This window comes from Lynx rufus, unplaced genomic scaffold, assembly GCF_022079265.1.
Source record: "Lynx rufus isolate CCGP_SWC_20201006 ecotype Redwood Valley unplaced genomic scaffold, mLynRuf1.p SCAF_2, whole genome shotgun sequence".
Lineage (NCBI taxonomy): Eukaryota > Metazoa > Chordata > Mammalia > Carnivora > Felidae > Lynx > Lynx rufus.
In genome coordinates, this window is record NW_025814834.1 from 32,792,891 (window position 1) to 32,811,974 (window position 19,084).

Here is a 19,084-nt window from a genome sequence, read left to right on the forward strand (position 1 = left end):
AAGCATAGGATTATCTTTCTGTAAAAGTTCAATACAAAACAGTCTCATAACACCATAAAGAATTCATGCATTTCTCCTCATAGTTTACTTAGGAACTCTACAATATCTGGTTCAAAGTCTAAAGGTCAGGGTTACCAATTGGTTGTCAGGTACAGAGTTCTTCTATGAATTTGAACAATCATAAGGAAAGAAATGGTACTTAAATCTGAATATGTTTTGTTTAGTAAAAGTAAGGCAGTTACAGTTTTTTGAGCACATGCCATGTGCTCAGTACTACAGCAGGTATTTTAAAAAAATATGTATCATCCCATTTACTCCTTAAACCTATCCAGAGGTTTCATTTCCCCATTCTGTAGAAAAGGGATGTTCTAGAATATATAACTTGTCTACAGTCATACAGCTAGTAATTGATAGTGCTGGGATTAAAGTGCAAGATATATGACTCCAACTCTGCTCCTTCCCCTACACTATACTGTCTTTGAATTATAAGCACTACTTTAGTGAGCAAATAAGAGGAAAAGAGTTAGGGTCAGTAAACTCAGGGCCATAAACAATTTAACACATAATACAGCCACATTCCACACAGCCTGACAAAATTCTTAGAGAATCTACATTTTACTGCCAAAAACCATAAAAAGAAAGATCTCCACACACCCAGAAACCATATTAATTAAATTTCAAGCTTAGTCACTTTCATGGTTAAGAGTTTGGCATACTGAAACACCACAGTATGGTCTCTCTCTCCATTTGTACACTATTAATTAAATACAACCCACAAATGTATTATATACAGCAGGAACACTGGGGTCCAATTATGTAGACTCTTAATACTTGCCCTGCTACTTTCTTAAACAAGTTATCCTATGTTTGCACATCAATTTTATCCTCCATAAAAATGAGTCTGATGGTATCTTTGTGAAAATTAAATAATCTATTTCAAGGGCTTAAAACAATGCCTAGCACAAAGTATATGCTCAAGTATTAATATTATTTTTATAACCTACGATGTGACAAGAACTAGGAAACTCACATAAAACAGGAATATTCTGGGCAACACATTTAAATATTTCATGATGCCCCTTGCCTAATGATTTTAATTGTATTCTTTTCCTATCAAATCTTTGTATTTATGGGCTGTGTGACTTTAGGCAGGTTACTTCATCTCTCTGATCCATTCTTCATCTATAACATTTCCTACCTCATAGAGTACTGAAGGCACTAAATGAGATAATATATGTAAAGCATTCAACAATGCCTGCCATTTAGCAATTATTCAAAATGTTTGTTACCATTAAGATACAGACTCTGCTATCAAGCTGGTCATAATCCAATGTAGTAAGTAGTTATGAAATAATTACAAAATCACCTTTGATTTTGCAAACATTTGTCCAACCATCTGCCATTGTTTAAGATAGTCCTTCATTTGAACTGTTATGTAGTTATGTACTAGTGTTTGCAGTCAAATGCTCTACCACTGAGCTATACACCCCCTATGTACTAGTCTTTATAGCTTCAATTTCTCCTCCCTATACACAGCTACTAATGGGATTTGTTAAATTTAAATCTAGTCATTTCTTCTCTCCTGTTCAAATACTTTCGATGGCTCCCCATTACCACAGCATGAGGTTTAAACACTGAGAGAGAGATGTGCTGTCCAATAGGGTGGCCACTAGACAAATGCGATTACTTAAATTACATCTTAAGATCCACTCTCCGGTGGGGATGCTTTAGTAGGAAAGGAAATTAAAAGACCCATACAGGGGCATCTGGGTGGCTGAGTTCGTTAAGCATCCAACTTCGGCTCAGGTCATGATCTCACCATTATGAGTTCAAGCCCCACATAGGGCTCTCTGTTGTCAGCACAGAGCCCGCTTCAGATCCTCTGTACCCCTCTCTCTCTGCCTCTCCCCCACTTGCACTGTCTCTCAAAAATAAAATAAACATAAAAAATTAGGAAAAAAAAGGGAGACCCATACAATTTCACCTAGTTCTTAAGGGGTAAGTACAGGTAAGAATAAGGGAATACCTTACTTCCTTCATGCAAGGATATTTGGGTTGTAGTATTCTTTCAACTTTTAAAACTATAAACTTTTGCTCTTCCTGTAAGTGGCCCAAGGTGATCTCTGAAAATGGTTAGCTATTCACATGACCCGGAAAAGCCCACAAATTCATGCAAATCAAGAGGTTCAAATCTTCGTGTTCACTTCAAGAATACATGTGAAACTGCCCAGGCCATCTAGGGTATGCATATCCAAAAAGCCACCAAGTATCTGAAAGCTGTCACTTTGCAGAAGCAATGGGTGCCATTCCAACGCTACAATGGTGGAGCTGGTAGATGTGCCCAGGCCAAACAGTGGGGCTAGACACAGAGTCGCTGGCCCAAAAAGAGTGCTGAATTTTTACTGCACATACTTAAAAATGCAGAGAGTAATGCTGAACTTAAGGGTTTAAACGTAGATTCTCTGGTCATTGAGCACATCCAGGTGAACAAAGCCCCCAAAATGCGGCATAGAACTTACAGGGCTCATGGTCGGATTAACCCATACATAAGCTCTCCCTGCCACATTGAGACGATCGTTACTGAAAAAGAGCAGATTGTTCCTAAACCAGAAGAGGAAGTTGCACAGAAAAAAAATATATGGCAGAAGAAACTGAAGAAACAAAAACTTATGGCCAAGAGTAAATTATGCAACAAATAAATGCAAACAAAAGTAAAAACAGAACACTGGTTGTCTTTATTATTAAACATATTTCAAGTATCCTCACAAAATGGATCAAATAGGTTTTCTTCTGATTAGAATTAGAAACAGATTATTCTGTTAGCACTGTGCCACTAATTTTGGTTCATAAACATGTTTTGAAAAAATAAATTTAATTTAATTTAATTAACTGATTAACTAAATAAAAGTAAATTAATTAAAAATTAATTAATTAAATACATAAAAATAAATAAATAAAACCATAAACTTTTAAATGCATATACATATTTCAACCAATACTGTGAAGCTTCCAACTTGCATGAGTTGCATTGTAAAAGTTCACTTAAATCAGTTACATTTATAATATAGTTTCTAACATCCTACCAAAAGAAGATAAATCCTGCCCCCCAAAAGCATCATTACTTTTATTTTTTTTAATGTTTATTCATTTTTGAGAGACAGAGAGAGACAGAGAGTGAGTGGGAGAGGGGAAGAGAGAGAGGGCAACACAGAATCTGAAGCAGGCTCCAGGCTCTGGGATGTCACCCCAGAGCCCGATGCGGGGTTCGAACTCACAGACCACAAGATCATGACCTGAACTGAAGTTGGACATTTAACCAACTGAGCCACCCAGGCGCCCCCCCCCCAAAGAAACATTATTAATGGTAATTCATCTTTCAGGCCATCCGTCAAGTTTTTCTGACAGAACCTAGCTACCTCAAAATACATTTAATAAATACATACCAACTGATTAACAGTACTAGACTCTATGGCTATCAAGACAAGTAAAACATAATCTTAAATCAATTATACCTCAAAAAAATACGTAATCTTATCCTCAAAGTGCTCATTGTTCCATAGAAAAGAGGCATAAACAAATAAATGCAAAATAGCACAAGAAGTGACGCAGTTATAAAAAGTACTGAAATAATAAAAAGGGAGTTATGGACCCTCAAAATTGTAAGTAACTGAGTAGCAGAACCACTCAAAAGTTTTTCACAGATCATTATAAGCAGATATACTCAAGGAGGAGGGAATTCCAGACAGATAGAAAACAGCAAGATATTATCAAAGATGTACAAGACCTAGTTCTGTTAAATAAATAAATAAAACTGGAGAAGTCAGAATTTCCTGAGCAAGTACTTAGGAACACTGTTCACTATGATGGCAAATACAATGTGAAGTTAGAAAAAAAAGGAGAAAAACAAAGATGGCTGTGCTTAATCAAGTTTGAGAAGCACTAGTTAAGCAAAATTAAACACGATTTTTAACAATATATTATCTTTAAGATGAAATATGCCTTGGGGCGCCTGGGTGGCTCAGTCGGTTGAGCATCCGACTTCGGCTCAGGTCACGATCTCATGGTTCGTGAGTTTGAGCCCCACGTCGGGCTGTGTGCTGACAGCTCAGGACCTGGAGCCTGCTTCAGATTCTGCATCTCCCTCACTCTCTGCTTCTCCCCTGTTCATATTTTGTCTCTCTCTCAAAAAATAAAGATTAAACAAAACTTTTTTTAAAAAGATGAAATATGCCTTGTGAATGGCATTGGAAGTAGTAGTTATAATGTGAAATTTTTAAGAACTATATAACCATGAACCTTATATTCCTGACTCATTAGTTTTATCAAAGACACAACTTATTTGGTTGATCTTTTCCATTACATGTATTATTTCATTAATTTCTAAAAAAATTTTATTAAACAAAATTTCAAACATACTTAGAAGTAGAGAGAATTGTATAATGACTTAGCTTTAATTATCAAATCATGCATGAACAATAATCTTTCACCTATATCCCCATTCTCAACTAGATCATTTTGAAACAAACACATCATTTCATCTACATTTCAAAACATATTCCTAAAAGGAATTTTTAAAAAATATGAAATATTATCACATCTGAAAAAATTAGCAGCTCCTTTGTATCAGTTACTGTTCAAATTTTCCTGATTTGCTTACAAATATTCTTTTTTTAACAGTCTGATAAGATCAGGACCCAAATAAAGTCCACAAATTGCATTTGGTTGGTGTATTTTTAGCTCTATTTAAACCTATCGGTTTCCATTACATTTACTTTTTTTGGCCTAATTTATTGGTTGAAGACACTGGGTCATTTGTGAAATAGTATTTCTCACATTAGGACTTTGCTGACTGCTTATTCTTAGGTCATTTGACATGTTCCTCGGCCCTCTATATTTCCAATTCATTAGTAGATCTAGAAACTATCAAATTTAGGTTCTTTTTTTTTTGGCAAAAAATACTACATAGGTGTTGCTATGTATGTCCTTCAGAAGGTACATCTGATCATCATTTTCTAGATCTAGTATTTTATGAGTAATTTTTTTTATAATAAACCTCGTAATTTCCTTGTATCACCATTACTACTAGAAAGATTTGCAAAAGAAACGGCTATTAACTTAATCTCATTTCCACGTTCCTAAGTAAGACTATATCCATTTACACATTATGTTTATGCCATTCATCCCAAGATGTTATATAATAGATAATGATTTATCAAAATTAAACGTACTCCTGGGCACCTGGATGGTTCAGTTGGTTAGGCATTTGACTCTTGATTTCAGCTCAGGTCGTGACCTCATGGTTCAAGGGTTCATGCTCCACATCGGGCTCCATGCTGACAGTGCAGAGTCTGCTTGGGATTCTCTCTCCCCCTCCCATGCTCACATGTGTGCTCTCTCTCTCAAAATAAATAAACTTAAAAAAATTTAAATACACCCCTTTTATGTCAGCCTTCTTATATGCATATTATTTCCTGCAATATATAAAAAAATAAAAATAAATGAGAATTTTCATATTAAAAATAACATTACAATTTGCCTCACTCTACTTTGTTCAGGTTTATTCTTGTCTTCTTGAAATGGATGGCATATTAATAATAAATCTCTGCATTACAAATTAAATTTAGGAGCTTAAACAACATTTTATCAGTTTTTTGGATCAAGAATTCAAAAGCAGCTCAGATGGGTGGTTCCTGCTCAGAGTTTCTCATGAGCCTTCATCATAATGAAGATGTCAAATAGGGCTGCAGTCACAGCAAAGCTTGACTGGGCTGGAAGAACTACTTTCTTTAAAAACCGTTTCTTTAAATGTTTATCTATTTTTGAGAGAGAGACACAGAGCGTGAGATGAGGAGGAGCAGATAGAGAGGGACACAGAATCCGAAGCCAGCTCCAGGCTCTGAGCTGTCAGCACAGAGCTGAACTCGAGGCTCAAACTCACGAACCACAAGATCATGACCTGAACCAAGTCAGACGCCTAACCAATTTAGACACCCAGGCTCCCCTGGAAGAACTACTTTCAACCTCGTTCATGTGGTGGCTGGCAAGGCTTCAGTACTTCACAAAATGGGCCTCTACATAGGACTGCTCATGACATAGCAGTTGGCATTCCCAAGTGAATGATCCAAGAAAACAAAGAGTAACTGAGATGGAAATAACAGTGTCTTTTCTAATATCAGAAATGACATACCATCACTTTTGCCAAATTCTATTGGTCACCAGAGAACCCTGGTACAACATAGGAGAGGACTCTAAGGTTGGCAACCTCAAACGTCTAACTCATTAATTTTTAGCCTTTTTAAAAAACGTATTTATTTAAAGCCATAAAGTTTCCTAAGTAATGTATAGCTGCTTCCTATCAGTTCTAAAATACATAGTTTTATCATTCAGGTCCCCCAAAATTCTAATTTTTATTATTCTTTCATCAAAGGTTTATTTAAAAGGGTGTTTCATGGCCTCCAAATTTTCCTTTTTAATCTATTTTGTTATTGATTTCTTCCTTCTCATTGTTAAATATACTCTATTATTTTGACCATTTGAAATTTGTTAAAATTTGCTCTAAGGTCTCCTGTAACATTTCTGTAAGTGTTTTGTATGCTTGAAAGGAATGTATTTTGGGTATGGTGTTCTACATAAATCCCTTGTATCAAATTTGTCAATCCTATTGTTTAAATCTTGTATCTTTATGGATATTTTGTCTATTCAATCTATCAGTTACTGAAGTTTTAAAAAAAAACTACTAAATCAAGTCAAATAGAAAAAAACCCCATATGTTCATTTGGGTTCAGAATTTGGTAATGTTCAGAATTACCCATGTAATTCTGTCAATGCTTGTTTTATTTTGAGACTATTTATAGGGTATACACAAATTTAAAATTGTTATATTTTCCTGGTTAATTGAACAGTTTTGTTTTGCTGAACATGGCTTTATTTCACTTTCCTCTTTGAAAAAATTTCATTGATTGGAAATAACAGACTGGTAAGTTTTTTCTTTAATGATGTCGACCTTTTCCCCTTCCACCATTATTACTGAAAAATCAGCTATTAATCTGTCATCCCTTTGAAGAGAATTTTTCTCTGGCAGCTTTTAAGATTTTTCCCTTTCTCTGGTTTTCTGCAAAACCATTACGGTTTCACTATGCTGTATCTTGGAATGGAGTTATTTTTACTTATGCTGTTTGAAATTCAGTGGATATTCATTAATCCTGGAATGTTCTCACCTATAATCTCTTCAAATACTACATTTGTCTCATTCTTCATCTCCTCTCCTTTACAGAGTCCAATTAAACATGTTAAACCTTTCCACACTAACATTCATATATAAATTTTATATATATACACACACACACACACACACACATATATATATATATATATATATATTAATGTTTATTTAGTTTTGAGAGAGAGAGAGACAAGAGTGCAAGCCAGGGAGGGGCACAGAGAGAGGGAGACACAAGCTGGCTCCAGGCTCTGAGCTGTCAGCACAGATCCTGACATGGAACTCAAACTCAGGAACCTCAAGATCATGACCTGAGCAGAAGTCAGATACTTAACCGACTGAGCCAGCCAGGTGTCCCCTAGGTTATATTCAAAAAGAATTTAGGATCCCCCTTCCAATTCTCTAATTCTCTTCAGTTGTCTAAACTCATATTAACCACATTCACTGGTTTTTAATTATTGGGTTTCCCCTCCAATTTCTAGACAGTCTATTCCTTTTTTTAAAACTCTTTGTAAAAGTTCACATATCATATTTGATTCTAAAATTCTTTTACGTTTTGGTATCTTTGAAATCTGAATACATCTTACAATTGCTGAGAGGCTGCTGTTAAGACATTTGTCAATGCCTGTGCAAAACTAGTAACAGGTGTTTCATATCGATAACCTTTTACTAGATGTGTGTATATAGTACTACATGTTGAGTTTAACTGCTATTCAAAATGTTAAAAAAATTATACTTTGATTAGGCAATAAAATGAAGTTACTGTGTATACAAAAAAGGCATGAAAACAGAGCAGCAGGGTATAATTTGACATTAATGATACAACTATTCATTACTGTAGAAATAATCACAATTTTATGTTTTATGGCAAGGCAACCGCTAAGTGCTTTACAAAGTTGATAATGGGAGATACACTCAAACAGAGGAAACAGAAATACATGCCAAAGAATTAGCTACCACATGCCAATTAATGCAAATGAAGACAGGAGTATCTGCCAAATCCCTTGGAAAAGATGAAAGAAATTTCAAGGCAATGAGAGCCTGGTATGGTTGATTCATATATCATGAATTAAAGTACTAAGCTGCAATTTGAAAAAATATTTGGTATCTGCACTCAAAGTTTCTTCTCCCAAAGGGACTGCACTTGCTTTTACCAAGCACCAGACTAGTCTGCATGACTTGAAGCTTTTTGAACTAGAACAAAGGATACATCTGATTTGCAAATCCATAAAAGCATCAACTTGTGGGAACATCATCTCAGGGACTTTTCACCTTTTGACTCTGCTTAACACAAAGACATTTTTCCCTGGAGTCCCCAAAGGAAGGTGGAAGAGTGAGGTGGGTTGGCTTTCAGTTGATCTTTACCCCAAGGGTGTACAACTTTGAGAGTCATAAGGGAAAATCTTAGACTTCTCACTCTGATTAGCCCCTTGGCTTTGCTTTCTTCCATCCACAAGACCATGAAAACAAAGGCTCAAGTTCACCAGGAAAAGTGGCTTCCATTCTCCATGTATCTAAGTTCCTGCTTTCACTAAGATTTAGCTTCATAATGCCTTACCGGCTTGCAAGCTTTTCAATGCCATTAAGATGCTTCTTAAATTTTATTCAGAATTATAAATGACTTTCAGAAAAAGGGTTGGTCCAACAACCTGGCTTAATTTACTACCAAAAGGATTGTCTTTACTAGGTCACTTTTCCTTTGTATAATGTATATGTGCTTGGAACATGTTCTGTGACTATTACTATCTATTCTTTAAAATCTTGACAAAATCCTATCTCTCTAAGCAATTTTCCCTAAGGTCTCACATCAAGGCCTACAATCTAAGTGGAAAACTGACTTTAGTTGGAAAAACAGGCCCACAGATGAAGTCAGTCAATTAAACAGATAAAAGATACAGAATTTTGAAGAAAGGCAAGTCTGTCATATATTGAAAGATCTGGAAGTCATTTTAACATAAAATAAAAAGCAATATTCAAATAGAGGTCTACATAAAAAGTAGGCTTAGAAATACACCAATCCCTAGAGAGAACGGTTTCAAATTTTACTTTAGGTATTTCTTTAAAAAACAAAAAAACAAAACAAACAACAACAACAACAACAAAAAAAACCTAGTCATTCAGATAACTAATGCAGTTCCAGGTTTGATCAACATAATATAGAAAATGCACAGTTAAAATTAGCAAGACTTGAAAAAGCCAACATCTGGAATGTTGAAATGTTAAGTAGAACATGATTTGTTGCATTAATTTTGTGTTCATCTTGAAGTTTCACACATGGTAGATAAAGAAATTTCTGGTTCAGGTGTTTCTGGGAGATCAGTCAAGTGATTGGATGTCGACAGCCAGGAAGGTTGTGCATACACAGGAATACAAAAGAACTCTCTGTAGTTTCCTGTTTAATTTTGCTATAAATCTAAAACTGCTCCAAAAGTTTATTAATTAAACAAAAAAAAAAAATTTTTTTTTTATTATTTATTTTTGGGACAGAGACAGAGCATGAACGGGGGAGGGGCAGAGAGAGAGAGAGGGAGACACAGAATCGGAAACAGGCTCCAGGCTCTGAGCCATCAGCCCAGAGCCTGATGCGGGGCTCGAACTCACGGACCGCGAGATCGTGACCTGGCTGAAGTCGGACACTTAACCGACTGCGCCACCCAGGCGCCCCTAAACAAAAATTTTTAAGAGGAAAATATACCCTTAAAGGGATAAAATTACAGTAAATAACATGTGCATACAGCAGGTACCCAGTAACTAGTTGATTTAGACTAAACTGAATTCTTTTTTTTTTTTTTTAAGATTTTTTTAATTAACTCAGTTTTTTACATAAGCTCACACCCAACATGGGGCTCAAACTCACAACTCTGAGAGTCGTATGCTCTTCTGACTGAACCAGCCACGTGACCCTGACTACAGTGAATTCTTTAAAAAAGAAGAGCCTACCATTATGTATGGATTAACTAACTATAACACTGATACTTTTTAAGTGGAGCTTAAAAGTTTAAAATAATGTTGAAGTTTCATGTCAGGTTGAAGTTTTTCAAACTTATTATCTTAATATTATTTGTAGTAGTAAATATAATTAACACAGACTCTTCAATCACATCCATAAAATACTTTAACTGAAAATCTCTGAATGAAATTTTTACTTTCTATATGTTTGTATTTTCCATAATTAACTTGTATCTTAAATTAAAAAAAAAATTTAATCCCAGCATAAAACATTACTACTTTTCATAATAAATTAGAAAATTCATATTCTTTATCCCTAAAATGAGGTTCACTAAGAAAACTGAAATTTTAAAACTGTACTTAAATATATTTTGACAAAAATCCTAAGTCAAAATTATTCAATAAATGTATAATTCACCTCATAATGATATCATAAATTAAAATAGAAATTATCTCTCCTACTACTCAAATGTTTAATGTTTAATGTCAGGAAAGATTATATGTAGTTAAATGTGTAATACAAAACTACTTTTAATACTTTTTTTTTTTTTTTGAGAGAGAGAAAGAGTGCATGTAAGAGAGAGAATGAGCAGGGGAGAGGGGCAGAGAGAGAATCTTAGGGAGGCTCCGTGCACAGCTTGGAGCCTGATGTGGGGCTCAATCTCATGACTGACATCATGACCTGAGCCAAATCAAGAGTTGGACACAACCAACTGAGCCACCCAAATGTCCCAAAACTACATTTTTTTTTACAGAAGAAACTGTTGTGAAATGCCTGAATGACTTTTGTGACAAATAAATACATGGATCAGTTAATCCTCTGGTTCACTGTGAGTACGAGCTTGAATCTAAACATAAAAGAAAATGTTGATACTCCTTATAGGTAATAACAAGTTATTTTCAATATTTTAGAAGACAATATAGTCCAGGGGCACCTGGGTTAGGTGTCCAACTCTTGATTTCAGCTCAGGTCATGATCCATGGTTCGAACTAAGCCCATGTTGGGGTCTATGCTGCTGGCACAGAGCCTGCTTGGGATTCTCTCTACCCTTTGCCCACCCTCTCTCTCTCTGAAAACAAATAAACATTAAAGGACAGTATAGTCCATATAAATATATGTAAAAGCAGAGCTTCCCCAATAAAAGAGAAGTGGCATATTATAAAGTGAATTCCATTCTTTGTAGTAAAAGATGAGGAAATCAGTGTTGCTAATTATTGTCTGAATTCTGACATCATCAAAGGAATTATGGCAGATTTCAATCATTTTACATAGTAACCCACATCTTAAAAAATTTTGAATGACCAGAATAAAATTGTCAGAAAAAAAAATTCTATTTTCACAAAATAAATCAAAAGTTTTTGTGAAAGCCTCTGAGTATAAACAGAAAAGTAGATAGGCCAAACACTTAAATTCATAAACTACAAGGCACTAAACTTTGACCTATAAGCATTGTATTTTACGTATTTTAAAATGAAGGACTACTGAGATTTAAATGCAGCAGCACCTGCTTCCAAATGATTCATAATGATTCTAATGAAGGAGAATTTTTAAATGGTAGCTACTACCTACCAATGATTAAAGCAAGTTATGATCTTTTCACACTAAGTCTTACAATTTTTCTGGAACTCAGGAATAGTCTGATATCCACATCTTAACATGTACACACACACACACAAAAGTACTTTTATAATATATTGTAATAGAACAAACCTGCAATAAAAATGTCAAAAGTATACCTAAAAATGAATAAAGTAAAACATCATTTATCTACCATAAATGTCATCTATGAGTAAAAGAGGTTATACATACACATCTCAGTCCCAAAGTCTGAAGCTAACCAAATAGAAAATCCCAGCCTTTTCCCCACTACAGTGAGGGAGAAGACAAGTATGTCTTTTATTTCAAATACTACAGAACATCATGTTGGAATTATCGGACAACATAGACGAGAGAAAACAAGTGAAGGCAGAAGAATTAGAAAGTGGACTCCCCATTTTCTATAAGGGATTTCCTATATGCAAGAAGCCAGATGAGGGAGTTGTTCAGTCACAAGAAACGACAGTCTCCAATGCCTTTGGATGTACCAAAAGAATGATAGAAAAGGTATAGCACGAAGATCAATAGAGAACAGTAGCCTGTGCAGCCACTCCCAAGAAACAACCAGAATCAAATCATGAAACATTCCTTCTTTGAAGGTAAAAGGACCAGGCAACATTTGCCCAGTTTTCAGAACTGCTATGGATCAAAGCCTCCTATATGCCTCCCATTCTTTTTTTTTTCAAGAGTCTTTATTGTGGCATTCCCATATCGGTTTCACCACTCTATATTCGATTTATGGGTACTACATATCAATAGCATCTTCTGAGGTCACAGGTTTCAGTATCAATAAAAACCAGAATTGAGCCAGATCTTGGATTTCAACTGATACCATGGTTGGATGAGACTTTTGAAATTCTTAAACTGGGCATGAAGTAGATTTGTATATAGAAGAGAGATGAGTAATTGAAACCAAAAAATCAGACTTTGATAAACTAGATTCTTAGTTCCAAATTTCACGCCCTTGTAGTAAATTTGCCATGTAATTTTGCAATAGGGAAAGGAAGATGGAGAAAAGGCAAAGTAGCAGCATTATGTCAGATAGTGATCAAGGCTTATGTTTCTGAAACAGGTCCAAGAACTCTGGGAGTTATAAGAAATAGTTCTGGGTCCGTAAGTTTCATACAAAAATTTGTTAAGTTTGTGTCCTCATTTCTATTAATTTTCAAGTTAATTTAAACATATTAAAGTTGACTACCTTGTAACTAGTACTCAATTTCAGTGGTCACATTCACATTGCTACTAAATGATCATCAGTGACTACTCAATTTGTAGAGCTGTATTTTTCAAATTACAGATGACATCTTGGCAATCTGAAAATTTTCAGATGTTCTAAAATCATGCCACGCAAAGTGTGGTACAGAGACCAATAAAAGTCCTTGGCTAGAGAAGAAAGTCAAAAGTAAACATTCTCAAACTTTAATAGCAGCAGTTTGGCAGTAATTTTAAGCCTGTTGAAATTAAAAATTAACGACGTGGCGATTTGTATTTTTAACATCTTTATCCCCACTTGTTGAAGAACTACTTTGCTAAAGCCACTAATAATCTCTTAAATATCAAATCCAATATATGCTCCATAATGCTTTTATTTATTGCCAGATTGAATGACAGTACTGACTACTCCCTTCTTTATAAAAGCCCTCTACTTGAGGCAACCACTCACTCCTGGTTGTCCTTCCACTCAAACTCCTTACGAACTCTTCTTCCTCTATCCTTCTCTTAAATGATAATGTTCTGTAGGACTCCCTGACTATGACCTTCTTCTCTTATGTTCATATAACTCGTCAATAATTGCCAATTAAACCTGAATGTGCCAACAAAAAACCCTGAGGATTATTTTAGAGTTTTATCTTTCACTCATGCTCTTTCTACACATTTAAGTACTATCAATTCTACTTTCTACCAGGGAAATTTAAATTTTGATATTCAAAAGGAAAGAAAGAAATATTCATGCATCTTAAAACTTTTTATAGTAGTACATAAGCTCAAGTCAAATCACAAAAGTAATTAATATTCCTTTCCTAAAGGCCACTTCCATGTCTGCTAATATAAAATATTCATTTTTTGCTTTCACATTTCCTAAAACAAACATGTAATTGGTAAGCACTACCACTGAGTTGCTAACAATTTTCTCTGTTTTGCTTAAGGTCAAACATTACTTTCCTTACGTTAAAAGTCATTATTAAACCACAGAAAATTAAAAGCCATTTTATACTTTGCATATACTGGAGACTTATTAAATGTAGACTAATTATAAGGGTTGATGTATATTGAGGCATCTTACTACACGGTTCATTTAGGATTATTAAATTGTAACTTTTTCATTAGAAGAGTTTATGTTCATTTTTTCCAAATCTATGTATAAAAAGAAGTACTTGCTTTTTTATCTGAATAAAATACTTCTATATTCTATTTTCTTTATGAAGCAAAACTTTTATTCTGAAAAGGAAGTTTACTCTGAGCTCATTGCAAAACTATCTATTTCAGTCATATTCCAGATATAGCAGGACAAAGGGCAACAGCAGGAAATGGAGCATCACCAAGGTTCAAAACAAACTTGGTTTAGAGTAAAAAAAGTTTCATATTATTATTAGGAATAATTAAGCACTATGCTTGAAAGAAAAAAAACAGAAACAAAACAAACAACAAAAAAACGATTAAAAATTAAGATACTGAGGGGTATACCTTCATCACTAGATAAAAAGGTGAGAATACTATTCTCTATTATTATCTTAAATAAAGGCAAAATGGAAGTAATGATCCATACTCTTGAGCTCATATATGTATCTTAAAACTACTAATAAAGACTACATTTTATGTTTCTTACCCTTACAGTACATTTAAATAAAATTAATTCATTTTTTTCTCAACAATTTTGAAACAGATGAAAAAACAGTTATTTTTTTTCCACTTGACAGATGAGAAAACTAAAACAAGAAGAAATTATGTAACCTGTTTTTAGGTTTTTTTCCTTAAGATCAGATGCAGAATTGGGACTAAATCTTGGCTCTAATTCTGTAGCTTCATAACATTTTTCAGTGTAAAATTAGCATCAAAAAACAAAACAAAAAAAGGCAAATGACAAAAATGAACCTTGAATTTTAACCCACACTGCCACATTTCGAATGTCATGATGCTTTTGAGTTACCCTGTATCTTTTTAGTGACTTAATGTATTTGATACTTTCCACTGTTACACAGAACAAAAATAACTTAATCTTACCAAACAATTTGAGAGGCTCAGTTTTTCTTCTGCATAGTCTGGTGATCAACTGTAGCATTCCCAAGAGACTAAATGTTTAACAGAAATATATCTTAATGCCTATCCAAGGGGAGTTGAGATATGGACTTTATGATACATACATGTCGTTATTTGCAATATATGAATTCCAAAAAGGATGATGTAGGATGATGTAGAGATGAAAATCATTCTCAGCACTGTCTCTCTTACCATAAACACATTATGTGAAAAAACAATGTGAAAGGATACAGGGAATAACATGATGTCTACTATAGATAGTATGAACTAAAAATCTTTAGATATTAAAAAGCAAATCAAATTTGCCTTCAATACTTAAGAAAAATATACTCAGACAAGAAAAGTATGCTTAGTCAACAAGTAGTTAACTTCTAAACTAAAATCCAGATACGTGATTAAACGTGTTCAAATTAATGTTTAACTAATAAGAGCTATATGAAATGCACTGTTAATAAAATCCTTGACTCTGGGTGACCATTTGGAGACAAGAAAAGTTCAGACTACATAAGCTGGCAAAAGAATCTATAGTAAGCAGGAATATTGGGTGTTCAGAAATCAGCCAGCCTATATTATACAATAACCACACGAGGTTAACAAATAACCTAGTAGGAAGATGCATGTTTCTAACAATGCAATTAAATCGTGTTCCTAGAAGGAGAAAGTGAAAAGTTAGACCTGAAAGTTTGGTTAAAAAAACAAACTGCCAAGTTTTGTACCCAAATTATTTTCAAATATGAAATTTCATACATGAGAAGCCATCTGCCAAAAACTGAAACCAGTAATTTACTTTAATCGTACTTGAAAGACTTTAATCATTAGCATTAAGGTTTACAACTGAACCCAGACTAACAGGTAGAAAACATATTTATACATTCTCTTTTCTTTTGCCTAAGCAGTATTATCCAAGCATTATTTCTGATAGAACCCTATTTAAACACCTACTCAACTTTTATAATTCTCAGTGGCAACTTTTAAAATATCACCTTATATAGAAACAGTAGGATAGTACCTTAATATTGATCTATGGCTAAGACACTGCAAAATACGTATGTTGGTCAGCACTGTGACAAATATGGAGGATGTCCTAACCTTACTGCTTGGAAGCTGACCTTCATAAATCTTTGAAGCCATCTTCTTTAATCAGATATGTATACAATGTTTGGTATGGATAACACACCAACTAGGGCAGAAAAATGGTAGACAATATTTAAATTTTAATCAGTAAAGATGAATTTGATACTCAAGAAAAATAATTGATCAACTTGGGAGGAGGCAAGTAAATCAAGTCATTATTCTGAAAACAAAGAGAAAGAATCAAGTATCTATCTTGCCTGCCTTCCCTTTAAGGAACTGTCATCAACTGATGAGGGGACATTTCTCTATATATGTTCTGCTAATAATGAAATGACAGAATTGAAGTATCAGTTTTGTAAACTCCTAATGAAATAATTACCACACGTAGGTATAACTCATTGATAGTGGAGACACATGAATTATTCTAGCCTCCCCCCACCAAACAGAATATGAATCAGCCATGTCTCTATATCTGCCAGTTTGCAGATACCAGGAAAAAAGAAACAATTAATTAAAATGAAGGAATTAAACCCAGCAAAACTGAGACTGAGGAAAACTTTAATGTCAAAACCTGGTTTCTTCAACAAATAAATAGAAGGAATAAAAAGTATGCTGAGGGGGAACCTATAGATTAAAAGATTTAATAGACATTTTCAACAAAATATGATGTGTATCCTTTGTTTAAATATTGAGTCAAACAGCAGGAAAACAAACACATTTATGATACTACCAGAAAAGTTTAAACTGTGCAGATATTTGATGACTTAAAGAATTATTGTATTGTGCTTATGTTTTTAAGAGTTGTTTTCTAGATAAACTTTTTTTAAATTTTTCAATGTTTTTATTATTTTTATTTTTGAGAAAGAGAGAGAGAGAGAGAGAGAGAGAGAGAAATATGAGCAGAGTAGGGGCAGAGACAGAGGAAGACACAGAATCCAAAGCAGGCTCCAGGTTCCAAGCTGTCAGCACGGAGCCTGATGCGGGGCTCAAACTCCTGAACCTTAAGATCATGACCTGAGACAAAGTTGGACGCTTAACCAACTGAGCCACCGAGGTGCCCCTACCCCTGAATTATTTTAAAGCAAATCCCAGACAACATCATCTTATCCATAAATATTTAAAAGTATATCTAGGGGCACCTAGGTGGTTTAATCGGTTAAGCGTCTGACTTCGGTTCAGATCATGATCTCACAGTTCATGAGTTTAAACCCCACATCAGGCTCCGTGCTGACAGCCTGGAGCCTGGAGCCTGCTTTGGATTCTGTGTCTCCTTCTCTGCCTCTCTCCTGCTCACACTCTCTCTCTGTCTCTCAAAAACGAATGTTAAAAAATATATATATAGGGGCACCTGGGTGGCTCAGTCGGTTAAGCATCTGACTTCAGCTCAGGTCATGATCTCACAGTCCGTGAGTTTGAGCCCCACGTCGGGCTCTGTGTTGACAGCTCAGAGCCTGGAGCCTGCTTTGGATTCTGTGTCTCCCTCTCTCTCTGACCCTCCCCCATTCATGTTCTGTCTCTTCTCTGTCTCAAAAATAAATAAACATTAAAATATATATATATATATTCTTTTTTTTTTAATAATTCAGGGGTAGTGGAAGGTTACAGATGAAACATTACTGAACATGAAGTAGTAATTACTGAAGCAGGGTGACAGATACAAAAGAGTTCACTATACTATCTTCTCTATGCCCACTTCAAATCTTCCATTAAAAAAACTTAAAAAGGAAGATGAACTAAAAAGGTCTATATGACAATCCGTAAGAAGGACAACAAAATAAATGCATGTCCCTCAGAGGTCAAAAAAACCCAAATGAAAACCTTAACGGTAAATTAGGCAAACATTCTCGCTGCACACACACATACATATGTACACACACACTCTTACGTGAAAAATGAGAAACTGTGAGACCCAAAGAGGTAAGTCTTGCTCAAGGTCACAAAACAAAACAGGAGCAGAGCCAAAACTAGACCTCACAACTGCAAGCCCAGAAAGAGTCTAAGTTGGAGCTAAAAGAATATCTGAGGAGTCCTGAAGTAGTCTGAAAGCCCATCAAAGGTGTAAAAAGAGAGTTTAAAAGTTAGGTGAAAAAAACAATCCCGTGTTTAGAAGGGCAATATGCTTGAGCGAGGACTAAGACTAGAGAGAAGAATGGAGAACAACTGGGTATCTGGCAATCATCCTCACCAGGGAGCAGAAGTGTTATATGTATGAGGTATGTTTGGAAACTACTTGAATTCAAAGTGTTTGTAGAAAAGAAAATTGTCATCTAGCTTACAAGTTTAAACATGAACTAATGAAACATAAAAATCATTATTTTAATAACAATTTTTGAAAAAAGCTGAAAAAGTTTAAATCTTAATAAGTACACAACGAACTTAAACATAAAAATGGGATTTATCTTCCTGTCCAAAAATAGGCTTCAAAATTTGACCATGAAGGGTCTTCATTATTTACTTAGACATTTTCATAAAAGAGTAAGGATTCATATTTATATTAAAAGTTATAAAGAATAAACCTGTGTATGCCAACAAATTATACTATCTTTTCTTTTTTTAAAAGATTTTATTTTTAAATTTTTTTTTTTTCAACGGTTTTTTATTTATTTTTGGGACAGAGAGAGACAGAGCATGAACGGGGGAGGGGCAGAGAGAGAGGGAGACACAGAATCGGAAACAGGCTCCAGGCTCCGAGCCATCAGCCCAGAGCCCGACGCGGGGCTCGAACTCACGGACCGCGAGATCGCGACCTGGCTGAAGTCGGACGCTTAACCGACTGCGCCACCCAGGCGCCCCAAAAGATTTTATTTTTAAATAATGTCTGCACCCAATGTGGAGCTCGAACTCACAACCCTGGGATCACAAGTAGCATGCTCTACTGACTAAGCCAGCCCAAGCACCCCTATACCATTTTTTGAATAAGCACAATGACAAAACATTAACTCCACCTAGAAACAAAAAAAGTAATGAATAAGACAATGTAATCGCAT

General features: G+C 34.8%; 1 protein-coding gene and 1 pseudogene across 1 annotated transcript in view; one reads left to right on the forward strand and one right to left on the reverse strand.

The window, feature by feature from the left end:
- The window catches only part of NBEAL1 (neurobeachin like 1), a 176,839-nt gene that overhangs the window by 154,876 nt on the left and 2,879 nt on the right, over window positions 1–19,084 (reverse strand). The window lies entirely within an intron of this gene.
- On the forward strand, window positions 2,130–2,699 carry LOC124515597 (60S ribosomal protein L17-like; annotated as a pseudogene).